Source organism: Somniosus microcephalus, chromosome 19 (assembly GCF_052327205.1).
Source record: "Somniosus microcephalus isolate GS21.2 chromosome 19, FLI_Smic_1.0, whole genome shotgun sequence".
Classification (NCBI taxonomy): Eukaryota; Metazoa; Chordata; class Chondrichthyes; order Squaliformes; family Somniosidae; genus Somniosus; species Somniosus microcephalus.
The window spans coordinates 74,084,279-74,096,855 of NC_141005.1; the positions used below are offsets into that span (position 1 = coordinate 74,084,279).

Sequence of the window (12,577 nt, forward strand, 5' to 3'; positions counted from 1 at the left end):
CTGTCAGAGGGGCAGTACTGAGGGAGCGCTGTATTGTCAGAGGGGCAGTACTGAGGGAGCGCTGCACTGTAGAAGGGGCAGTACTGAGGGAGCGCTGTATTGTCAGAGGGGCAGTACTGCGGGAGTGCTCCACTGTAGAAGGGGCAGTACTGCGGGTGTGCTGCACTGTCAGAGGGACAGTACTGAGGGAGCGCTGCACTGTCGGAGGGGCAGTACTGAGGGAGTGCTGCACTGTTGAAGGGGCAGTACTGAGGGAGCGCTGCACTGTAGAAGGGGCAGTACTGAGGGAGCGCTGCACTGTCGGAGGGGCAGTACTGAGGGAGTGCTGCACTGTCGGAGGGGCAGCACTGAGGGAGTGCTGCACTGTTGAAGGGGCAGTACTGAGGGAGCGCTGCACTGTAGAAGGGGCAGTACTGAGGGAGCGCTGCACTGTTGAAGGGGCAGTACTGAGGGAGCGCTGCATTGTTGAAGGGGCAGTACTGAGGGAGTGCTGCACTGTAGAAGGGGCAGTACTGAGGGAGTGCTGCACTGTCGGACGGTAGTACTGAGGGAGCACTGCACTGTCGGGGGGCAGTTCTGAGGGAGCACTGCGCTGTTGAAGGGGCAGTTCTGAGGGAGCACTGCACTGTTGAAGGGGCAGTTCTGAGGGAGCACTGCACTGTCGGAGCGAGCGCTGCACTGTAGAAGTGGCAGTACTGAGGGAGTGCTGCACTGTTGAAGGGGCAGTACAGAGGGGGTGGTGCACTGTTGGAGAGGCAGTACTGAGGGAGTGCTGCACTGTCGGGGGGCAATACTGAGGGAGCACTGCACTGTCGGAGGGGCAGTACTGAGTGAGTGCTGCACTGCCGGAGAGTAGTACTGAGGGAGCGCTACACTGCCGGGGGGCAGTACTGAGGGAGCGCTGCGCTGTTGAAGGGGCAGTTATGAGGGAGCGCTGCACTGTCGGAGGGGCAGTACTGAGGGAGCGCTGCACTGTCGGAGGGGCAATACTGAGGGAACACTGCAATGTTGGAGGTGCAGTACTGAGGGAGCGGTGCACTGTTGAAGGGGCAATACTGAGGGAGAGCTGCACTGTCGGACGGGCAGTACTGGGGGAGCGCTGAACTGCTGGACGGGCAGTACTGAGGGAGAGCTGCACTGCCGGAGGGGCAGTACTGAGGGAGCGTTGCAATGTTGGAGGGGTGGTATTGAGGGAGTGCTGCACTGTCGAAGGGTCATAACTGAGGGAGCGCTGCACTGTCGGAGTGGCAGTAATGAGGGAATGCTGTATTGTCAGTGGGGCAGTACTGAGGAAGCGCTGCACTGTTGAAGGGGCAGTACTGTGGGAGCGCTGTATTGTCAGAGGGGCAGAACTGAGGGAGCGCTGCACAATTGAAGGGGCAGTACTGAGGGAGCGCTGCACTGTTGAAGGGTAGTACTGAGGGAGCGTTGTATTGTCAGAGGGGCAGTAGTGAGGGAGCGCTGCACTGTCGGAGGGGCAGCACTGAGGGAGCGCTGCCCTGTCGGATGGGCAGTACTGAGGGAGTGCTGCACTGTCGGAGGAGAAGTACTGAGGGAGCGCTGCACTGTCGGAGGGGCAGTACTGAGGGAGCGCTGAACTGTCGGAGGGTTGTACTGAGGGAGCGCTGCACTGTCGGAGGAGCAGTACTGAGGGAGCGCTGCACTGTCAGAGGGGCAGCACTGAGGGAGCGGTGCACTGTCGGAGGAGTAGTATTGAGGGAACGCTGCACTGTTGAAGGGGCAGTACTGAGGGAGTGCTGCACTGTTGAAGAGGCAGTACTGAGGAAGCACTGCACTGTTGGAGGGGCAGTTCTGAGGGAGCACTGCACTGTTGAAGGGGCAGTTCTGAGCGAGCACTGCACTGTCGGAGCGAGCGCTGCACTGTAGAAGTGGCAGTACTGTGGGACTGCTGCACTGTTGAAGGGGCAGTACTGAGGGACTGCTGCATTGTCGGAGGGGCAGTACTGAGGGAGCGTTGCACTTTTAGGAGGGGCGTACTGAGTGAGTGCTGCACTGTCGGAAGGTAGTACTGAGGGAGCACTGCACTGTCGGGGGGCAGTACTGAGGGAGCGCTGCGCTGTTGAAGGGACACTTTTGAGGGAGCACTGCACTGTCGGAGGGAGCGCTGCACTGTCGGAGGGGCAGTACTGAGGGAGTGCTGCACTGTCGGAGGGGCAGTACTGAGGGAGCTCTGCATTGTCGGAGGGGCAGTACTGAGGGAGCGCTGCACTGTTGGGAGGAGCGTACTGAGTGAGTGCTGCACTGTCGGACATTAGTACTGAGGGAGCGCTGCACTGTCGGGGGGCAGTACTGAGGGAGTGCTGCGCTGTTGAAGGGGCAGTTCTGAGGGAGCACTGCACTGTTGAAGGGGCAGTTCTGAGGGAGCACTGCACTGTCGGAGCGAGCGCTGCACTGTAGAAGTGGCAGTACAGAGGGGGTGGTGCACTGTCGGAGAGGCAGTACTGAGGGAGTGCTGCACTGTCGGGGGGCAATACTGAGGGAGCACTGCACTGTCGGAGGGGCTGTACTGAGTGAGTGCTGCACTGTAGAAGGGGCAGTACTGAGGGAGTGCTGCACTGTCGGGGGGCAATACTGAGGGAGCACTGCACTGTCGGAGGGGCAGTACTGAGGGAGCGCTGCACTGTAGAAGGGGCAGTACTGAGGGAGTGCTGCACTGTCGGAGGGGCAGTACTGAGGGAGCGCTGCACTGTCGGACGGGCAGTACTGAGGGAATGCTGCATTGTTGGCGGGGCAGTACTGAGGGAGTGCTGCAGTTTTGGGAGGAGCGTACTGAGTGAATGCTGCACTGTCGGAGGGTAGTACTGAGGGAGTGCTGCACTGTCGGGGGGCAGTACTGAGGGAGCGCTGCACTGTCGGAGGGGCAATACTGAGGGAGCGCTGCACTGTCAGAGGGGCAATACTGAGGGAACGCTGCAATGTTGGAGGCGCAGTACTGAGGGAGCGGTGCACTGTTGAAGGGGTAGTACTGAGGGAGTGCTGCACTGTCGGGGGGCAGTACTGAGGGAGCGCTGCACTGTCGGAGGGGCAATACTGAGGGAGCATTGCACGGTCGGGGGGCAGTACTGAGGGAGCGCTGCACTTTCGGACGGGCAGTACTTGGGGAGCGCTGAACTTTTGGGGCGGGCAGTACTGAGGGAGTGCTGCACTATCGGAGGGGCAATGCTGAGGGAGCGCTGCAATGTTGCAGGGGCAGCACTGAGGGAGTGCTGCGCTGTCGAAGGTTCAGTACAGGGGGAGCGCTGCACTGTCGGACGGGCAGTAATGAGGGAATGCTGTATTGTCAGAGGGGCAGTACTGAGGAAGCGCTGCACTGTTGAAGGGGCAGTACTGAGGGAGCGCTGTATTGTCAGAGAGGCAGAACTGAGGGAGCGCTGCACAATTGAATGGGCAGAACTGAGGGAGCGCTGCACTGTTGTAGGGGTAGTACTGAGGGATTGCTGCACTTTCGGAGGGGCAGTACTGAGGGAGTGTTGCACTGTCGGAGGGGCAGTACTGAGGGAGCGCTGCACTGTCAGAGGGGCAGTACTGAGGGAGCGCTGCACTGTCGGAGGGGCAGTACTGAGGGAACGCTGCACTGTCGGAGGGGCAATACTGAGGGAGCACTGCACTGTCGGAGGGGCAGTACTGAGGGAGCGCTGCACTGTCGGAGGGGCAGTACTGAGGGAGCGCTGCACTGTCGGGGGGCCGTACTGCGGGAGTGCTGCACTGTTGGAGGGGCAATACTGAGGGAGCACTGCACTGTCGGAGGGGCAGTACAGAGAGCGCTGCACTGTCGGACGGGCCGTACGGCGGGAGCACTGAACTGTTGAACGGGCAGTACTGAGGGAGTGCTGCACTGTCGGAGGGGCAGTACTGAGGAAGCGCTGCACTGTTGAAGGGGCAGTACCGAGGAACCGTCGCACTGTCGGAAGGGCAGTACTGAGGGAGCGCTGCACTGTCGGAGCGGCAGTACTGAGGAAGCGCTGCACTGTTGATGGGGCAGTACCGAGGAACCGCCGCACTGTCGGAGGGGCAGTACTGAGGGAGCGCTGCACTATTGAAGGGGCAGTACTGAGGGGGCGCTGCACTGTTGAAGGGGCAGTGCTGAGGGAGCGCTGCACTGTCGGTGGGGCAGTACTGAGGGAAGGCTGCACTGTCAGAGGGGCAGTACCGAGGAACCGCCGCACTGTCAGAGGTGCAGTAGTGAGGGAGTGCTGCAGTGTCGGAGGGGCAGTACTGAGGGAACGCTGCACTGTCGGAGAGGCAGTACAGAGGGAGCAACTGCATTGCCAGAGGGGCAGCACTGAGGGAGCGCTGCACTGTAGGAGGGGCTGTACTGAGGGAGCTCTGCATTGTCGGAGGGGCAATAATAAGGGAGCGCTGCAATTTTGAGGCAGTGTTAAGGGAGTGCTGCACTGTCAGAGGGGCAGTACTGAGGGAGTGCTGCGTTGTCGGAGGAGCAGTACTGAGGGAGCGCTGCACTCTTGGGGGGCAGTAGTGAGGGAGCTCTGCATTGTCAGAGGGGCTGTAGAGAGGGAGCGCTGTACTGTCGGAGGGGCAGTACCGATGGAGCGCTGCAGTTTTGGGAGGAGCGTACTGAGTGAGTGCTGCACTGTCGGAGGGTAGTACTGAGGGAGCGCTGCACTGTCGGGGGGCAGTACTGAGGGAATGCTGCACTGTCAGAGGGGCAGTACTGAGGGAGAACTGCAGTGTCGGAGGGGCAGTACTGAGGGAACGCTGCACTGTCGGAGAGGCAGTACAGAGGGAGCAACTGCATTGCCAGAGGGGCAGTACTGAGGGAGCGCTGTACTGTCGGACGGGCAGTACTGAGGGAATGCTGCATTGTTGGAGGGGCAGTACTGAGGGAGCGCTGCAGTTTTGGGAGGAGCGTACTGAGTGAGTGCTGCACTGTCGGAGGGTAGTACTGAGGGAGCGCTGCACTGTCGGGGGGCAGTACTGAGGGAATGCTGCACTGTCAGAGGGGCAGTACTGAGGGAGAACTGCAGTGTCGGAGGGGCAGTACTGAGGGAACGCTGCACTGTCGGAGAGGCAGTACAGAGGGAGCAACTGCATTGCCAGAGGGGCAGTACTGAGGGAGCGCTGTACTGTCGGACGGGCAGTACTGAGGGAATGCTGCATTGTTGGAGGGGCAGTACTGAGGGAGCGCTGCAGTTTTGGGAGGAGCGTACTGAGTGAGTGCTGCACTGTCGGAGGGTAGTACTGAGGGAGCGCTGCACTGTCGGGGGGCAGTACTGAGGGAATGCTGCACTGTTGAAGGGGCAGTTCTGAGGGAGCACTGCACTGTCGGGGGGCAGTACTGAGGGAGCGCTGCACTGTCGGAGGGGCAATACTGAGGGAGCGCTGCACTGTCAGAGGGGCAATACTGAGGGAACGCTGCAATGTTGGAGGCGCAGTACTGAGGGAGCGGTGCACTGTTGAAGGGGTAGTACTGAGGGAGTGCTGCACTGTCGGGGGGCAGTACTGAGGGAGCGCTGCACTGTCGGAGGGGCAATACTGAGGGAGCATTGCACGGTCGGGGTGCAGTACTGAGGGAGCACTGCACTTTCGGACGGGCAGTACTGGGGGAGCGCTGAACTGTTGGGAGGGGCAGTACTGAGGGAGTGCTGCACTATCGGAGGGGCAATGCTGAGGGAGCGCTGCAATGTTGCAGGGGCAGCACTGAGGGAGTGCTGCGCTGTCGAAGGTTCAGTACAGGGGGAGCGCTGCACTGTCGGACGGGCAGTAATGAGGGAATGCTGTATTGTCAGAGGGGCAGTACTGAGGAAGCACTGCACTGTTGAAGGGGCAGTACTGAGGGTGCGCTGTATTGTCAGAGAGGCAGAACTGAGGGAGCGCTGCACAATTGAATGGGCAGAACTGAGGGAGCGCTGCACTGTTGAAGGGGTAGTACTGAGGGATTGCTGCACTTTCGGAGGGGCAGTACTGAGGGAGTGTTGCACTGTCGGAGGGGCAGTACTGAGGGAGCGCTGCACTGTCAGAGGGGCAGTACTGAGGGAGCGCTGCACTGTCGGAGGGGCAGTACTGAGGGAGTGCTGCAATTTCGAGGCAGTGTTAAGGGAGTGCTGCACTGTCAGAGGGGCAGTACTGAGGGAGTACTGCATTGTCGACGGGGCAGTACTGAGGGAGCGCTGCACTATCAGGGGCAGTAGTGTGGGAGCTCTGCATTGTCGGAGGGTCAGTAGTGAGGGAGCGCTGCACTGTTGAAGGGGCAGTGCTGAGGGAGCGCTGCACTGTCGGAGGGGCATTACTGAGGGAGCGCTGCAATGTTGGTGGGGCTGTACTGAGGGAGCGCTGCACTATCGGAGCAGCAGTACTGAGGGAACGCTGTATTGTCAGAGGGGCTGTACTGAGGAAGCGCTGCACTGTTAAAGGGACAGTACTGAGGGAGCGCTGTATTGTCAGAGAGGCAGAACTGAGGGAGCGCTGCACAATTGAAGGGGTAGTACTGAGGGAGCACTGCACTGTTGAAGGGTAGTACTGAGGGAGCGTTGTATTGTCAGAGGGGCAGTATTGAGGGAGCGCTGCCCTGTCGGAGGGGCAGTACTGCGGGAGCACTGTATTTTCAGAGGGGCAGTACTGAGGGAGTGAGGCACTGTCGGAGGGGCTGTAGAGAGGGAGCGCTGTACTGTCGGAGGGGCAGTACAGATGGAGCGCTGCACTGTTGAAGGGGCAGTACTGAGGGAGCGCTGCACTGTTGAAGAGGCAGTACTGAGGGAGCGCTGCACTGTAGAAGGGGCAGTACTGAGGGAGCGGTGCACTGTTGAAGGGGCAATACTGAGGGAGCGCTGCACTGTCGGATGGGCAGTACTGGGGAAGCGCTGAACTGCTGGACGGGCAGTACTGAGGGAGAGCTCCACTGTCGGAGGGGCAGTACTGAGGGAGCGCTGCAATGTTGGAGGGGCAGTACTGAGGGAGTGCTGCACTGTCGAAGGGTCATAACTGAGGGAGCGCTGCACTGTCGGAGCGGCAGTAATGAGGGAACGCTGTATTGTCAGTGGGGCAGTACTGAGGAAGCGTTGCACTGTTGAAGGGGCAGTACTGTGGGAGCGCTGTATTGTCAGAGGGGCAGAACTGATGGAACGCTGCACAGTTTAAGGGGCAGTACTGAGGGAGCGCTGCACTGTTGAAGGGTAGTACTGAGGGAGCGTTGTATTGTCAGAGGGGCAGAACCGATGGAACGCTGCACAATTTAAGGGGCAGTACTGAGGGAGCGCTGCACTGTCGGAGGGGCAGCACTGAGGGAACGCTGCCCTGTCGGACGGGCAGTACTGAGGGAGCGCTGCACTGTCGGAGGGACAGTACTGAGGGAGCGCTGCACTGTCGGAGGGGCAGTCCTGAGGGAGCGCTGCACTGTCGGAGGGGCAGTACTGAGGGGGCGCTGCACTGTTAAAGGGGCAGTACAGCGGGAGCTTTGTATTGTCAGAGGTGCAGGACTGAGGGAGCGCTGCACTGTCGGACGGGCAGTACTGAGGGAGCGCTGCACTGTTGGAGGGGCAGTACTGAGGGAGCGCTACACTGTCGGAGGGGCAATACTGAGGGCGCGCTGCATTGCCGGAGGGGCAGTACTGAGGGAGCGCAGCACTGTAGGAGGGGCAGTACTGAGGGAGCGCTGCATTGTCAGAGGGGCAGTACTGAGGGAGTGCTGCATTGTCAGAGGGGCAGTACTGAGGGAGCACTGCACTGTAGGAGGGGCTGTACTGAGGGAGATCTGCCTTGTCGGCGGGGCAGTAGTAAGGGAGCGCTGCAATTTAGGGGGCTGTGTTAGGGGAGTGCTGCACTGTCAGAGGGGCATTACTGAGGGAGTACTGCATTGTCGGAGGGGCAGTACTGAGGGAGCACTGCATTGTCAGAGGGGCAGTACTGAGGGAGCGCTGCATTGTCAGAGGGGCAGTATTGAGGGAACGCTGCCCTGTCAGACGGGCAGTACTGAGGGAGCGCTGCACTGTCGGAGGGGCAGTACTGAGGGAGCGCTGTATTTTCAGAGGGGCAGTACTGAGGGAGTGAGGCACTGTCGGAGGGGCTGTAGAGAGAGAGCGCTGTACTGTCAGAGGGGCAGTACTGATGGAGCGCTGCACTGTTGACGGGGCAATACTGAGGGAGTGCTGCATTGTCGGAGGGGCAATAGTAAGGGAGCGCTGCAATTTCGAGGCAGTGTTAAGGGAGTGCTGCACTGTCAGAGGGGCAGTACTGAGGAAGTGCTGCGTTGTCGGAGGAGCAGTACTGAGGGAGCGCTGCACTCTTGGGGGGCAGTAGTGAGGGAGCTCTGCATTGTCGGAGGGGCTGTCGAGAGGGAGCGCTGTACTGTCGGAGGGGCAGTACTGATGGAGCGCTGCACTGTTGAAGGGGCAGTACTGAGGGAGCACTGCACTGTAGAAGGGGCAGTACTGAGGGAGTGCTGCACTGTTGGAGGGGCAGTAATGAGGGAGCGCTGCACTGTCGGACGGGCAGTACTGAGGGAGTGCTGCATTGTCAGAGGGGCAGTACTGAGGGAGCGCAGCACTGTTGAAGGGGCAGTACTGAGGGAGCGCTGCACTGTCGGAGGGGCAGTACTGAGGGAGCGCTGCAATGTTGGTGGGGCTGTACTGAGGGAGCGCTGCACTGTCGGAGCGGCAGTACTGAGGGAGCGCTGTATTGTCGGAGGGGCTGTACTGAGGGAGCGCTGCACAATTGAAGGGGCAGTACTGAGGGAGCGCTGCACTGTTAAAGGGACAGTACTGAGGGAGCGCTGTATTGTCAGAGGGGCAGAACTGAGGGAGCGCTGCACAATTGAAGGGGCAGTACTGAGGGAGCGCTGCACTGTTGAAGGGTAGTACTGAGGGAGCGTTGTATTGTCAGAGGGGCAGTAGTGAGGGAGTGCTGCACTGTCGGAGGGGCAGTATTGAGGGAGCGCTGCCCTGTCGGACAGGCAGTACTGCGGGAGCGCTGCACTGTCGGAGGGGCAGTACTGAGGGTGCGCTGTATTTTCAGAGGGGCAGTACTGAGGGAGTGAGGCACTGTCGGAGGGGCTGTAGAGAGGGAGCGCTGTACTGTCGGAGGGGCAGTACTGATGGAGCGCTGCACTGTTGAAGGGGCAATACTGAGGGAGTGCTGCACTGTTGGAGGGGCAGCACTGAGGGAGTGCTGCACTGTCGGACGGGCAGTACTGAGGGAGCGCTGCACTGTTGGGAGGTGCGTACTGAGTGAGTGCTGCACTGTCGGAGCGTAGTACTGAGGGAGCGCTGCACTGTCGGGGGGCAGTACTGAGGGAGCGCTGCGCTGTTGAAGGGGCAGTTCTGAGGGAGCACTGCACTGTTGAAGGGGCAGTTCTGAGGGAGCACTGCACTGTCGGAGCGAGCGCTGCACTGTAGAAGTGGCAGCACTGAGGGATCGCTGCACTGTTGAAGGGGCAGTACTGAGGGAGCGGTGCACTGTTGAAGGGGCAGTCCTGAGGGAGTGTAGCACTGTCGGAGGGGCAGTACTGAGGGAGTGCTGCACTGTCGGAGGGGCAATATTGAGGGAGCACTGCACTGCCAGAGGAGCAGTAATGAGGGAGCGCTGCATTGTCGGAAAGTCAGTACTGAGGTAGCGCTGCACTGTTGGGAGGGTCTTACTGAGTGAGCGCTGCACTGTGGGAGGGTAGCACTGAGGGAGCGCTGCACTGTCGTGGGACAGTACTGAGGGAATGCTGCGCTGTTGAAGGGGCAGTTTTGAGGGAGCACTGCACTGTCGGGGGGCAGTACTGAGGGAGCGCTGCACTATCGGTGGGGCAATACTGAGGGAGCGCTGCAATGTTGGAAGCACAGTACTGAGGGAGCAGTGCACTGTCGGTGTGGCAGTACTGAGGGAGCGCTGCACTGTCGGACAGGCAGTACTGAGGGAGTGCTGCACTGTCGGCAGGGCGGTACTGAGGGAGCCCTGCATTGTCGGAGGGGCAGTACCGAGGGAGCGCTGCACTGTCGGAGGGGCAGTACTGAGGGAGCACTGCATTGTCGGAGGGGCAGTACTGAGGGAGTGCTGCAATGTTGGAGGGGCAGTACAGAGGGAACGCTGCAAGGTTAGAGGGGCAGTAGTGAGGGAGCTCTGCATTGTCGGAGGGGCAGTATTGAGGGAGCGCTGCAATATTGGAGGGGCAGTGTTGAGGGAGTGCTGCATTGTTAGAGGGGCAGTACTGATAGAGCGCCGCACTATTGGAGGGGCAGTACTGAGGGAGTGCTGCACTGTCAGAGGGACAGTACTGAGGGAGTGCTGCAATGTCGGATGATCAGTACTGAGGGAGCACTGCACTGTCAGAGGGGCAGTACTGAGGGAGCGCTGCACTGTCGGAGGGGCAGTACTGAGGGAGCGCTGCACTGTCAGAGGGACAGTACTGAGGGAGTGCTGCAATGTCGGATGATCAGTACTGAGGGAGCACTGCACTGTCAGAGGGGCAGTACTGAGGGAGCAGTGCACTGTCGGAGGGGCAGTGTTTAATGAGTGCTGTATTGTCGGAGGGGCAGTACTGAGGGAGTGCGGCACTGTCGGAGGTTCAGTACTGAGGGAGTGCTGCACTGTCGGAGGTTCAGTACTGAGGGATCGCTGCACTGTCAGAGGGGCAGTACTGAGGGAGTGCTGCACTGTCGGAGGTTCAGTACTGAGGGATCGCTGCACTGTCGGAGGTGCCGTCTTTCGGATGAGACATTAAACTGCTCTCTCAGGTGGATATAAAAGATCACATGGCACATTTCGAAGAAGAGCAGGGGAGTTACCCCTAGTGTCCTGGCCAATATTTATCCCTCAACCAGCATCACTAAAACAGATTATCTGGTCATTATCACATTGCTGTTTGTGGGATCTTGCTGTGCTCAAATTAGCTGCTGTGTTTCCTACATTACAACAGTGACTCCACTTCAAACAGTACTGCATTGGCTGTGAATCGCTTTGGGACGCCCTGAGGCTGTGAAAGGTGCTCTAGAAATGCAAGACTTTCTTTCCTTAGGATGGGAAAAGCCAATTCTTTACAAGTGAGCACTGGAAGGCTCCGCACTCTGCCGGAGGTAAAATGGCCACCATGTACCTCCGGTTACCTCCGCTCTTGGAATGTTGTGGAATTTCCCGGAATCGACGACCCAGGAGGAACGCGGAGGCGGAGATCGCGGTTTGCGCGCGAGCGTGAACTCCCACACGGCAGCTTCAGGTTCTGGCACTCCACCCTTCCTGGCCTGGCCCCCAGTCCGGTGGCGGTCAGCCCACGTAAAGGCTGCGGTCAGTGGAGCGAAGGGGAGGGGTCAGCACCGGGTTAAGGGCATGAGCCGGGTCACCCAGTTGGAACAAGGGATGAGACTGAGTCACAAAGTTTGTTAAACCACAAATAAAGGACTGGTTTGAACAAACTTTAAAAACAGAGTTAACTTCAGCCCATATTTCTTAACAAAGATGTGTTAGTGGCTTCTCTTCCTGCCCCCACATCGTTACCTATCGGGTCCCCCAAGGATCTGTCCTTGACTCCATTCTATTTCTCATCTACATGCTGCCCCTCGGCGACATCATTCGAAAACACAGCATCAGTTTCCACAAGTACGCTGACAACACCCAGCTCTACCACACCACCACCTCTCTCGACCCCACCATTGTCTCGAAATTGTCAGACTGCTTGTCAACGTCCAGTCCTGGATGAGCAGAAATTATCTCCAACTAAATATTGGGATGACCGAAGCCATTGTATTCCCCACACACTCCCCATCCCCCCACACACTCCCCTCCACACACTCCCCCCCCCACACACTCCACCCCCACACACTCCCCCCACACACTCCCCTCCACACACTCCCCCCCCACACACTCCACCCCCACACACTCCACCCCCACACACTCCCCCCCCACACTCCCCATCCCCCCACACACTCCCCTCCACACACTCCCCTCCACACACTCCCCCCCACACACTCCACCCCCACACACTCCCCCCACACACTCCCCCCCACACACTCCCCTCCACACACTCCCCCCCGACACACTCCCCCCCACACCCCCCCCACACACTCCACCCCCACACACTCCACCCCCACACACTCCCCCCACACACTCCCCTCCACACACTCCCCCCACACACTCCCCCCCACACACTCCCCCCACACACTCCCCCCCGACACACTCCACCCCCACACTCCCCCCACACACTCCCCCCCACACACTCCCCCCCACACACTCCCCACACACTCCCCCCCACACACTCCCCCCACACACTCCCCTCCACACACTCCCCCCCACACACTCCCCTCCACACACTCCCCCCACACACTCCCCTCCACACACTCCCCCCCACACACTCCCCCCCGACACACTCCCCCCCACACACTCCCCCCACACACTCCCCCCCCACACACTCACCCCACACACTCCCCTCCACACACTCCCCCCACACACTCCCCCCCACACACTCCCCCCGCACACTCCCCCCCACACACTCCCCCCACACACTCCCCTCCACACACTCCCCTCCACACACTCCCCCCCACACACTCCCCCCACACACTCCCCCCCACACACTCCCCCCCACACACTCCCCCCACACACTCCCCCCCACACACTCCCCCCCACA

At 60.1% G+C, this 12,577-nt stretch overlaps 1 pseudogene; it reads right to left on the bottom strand.

Moving 5' to 3' along the window:
• Positions 1-168: 168 nt before the first annotated feature.
• Positions 169-12,577, bottom strand: part of LOC147104910 (uncharacterized) — a 178,684-nt pseudogene continuing 166,275 nt past the window's right edge.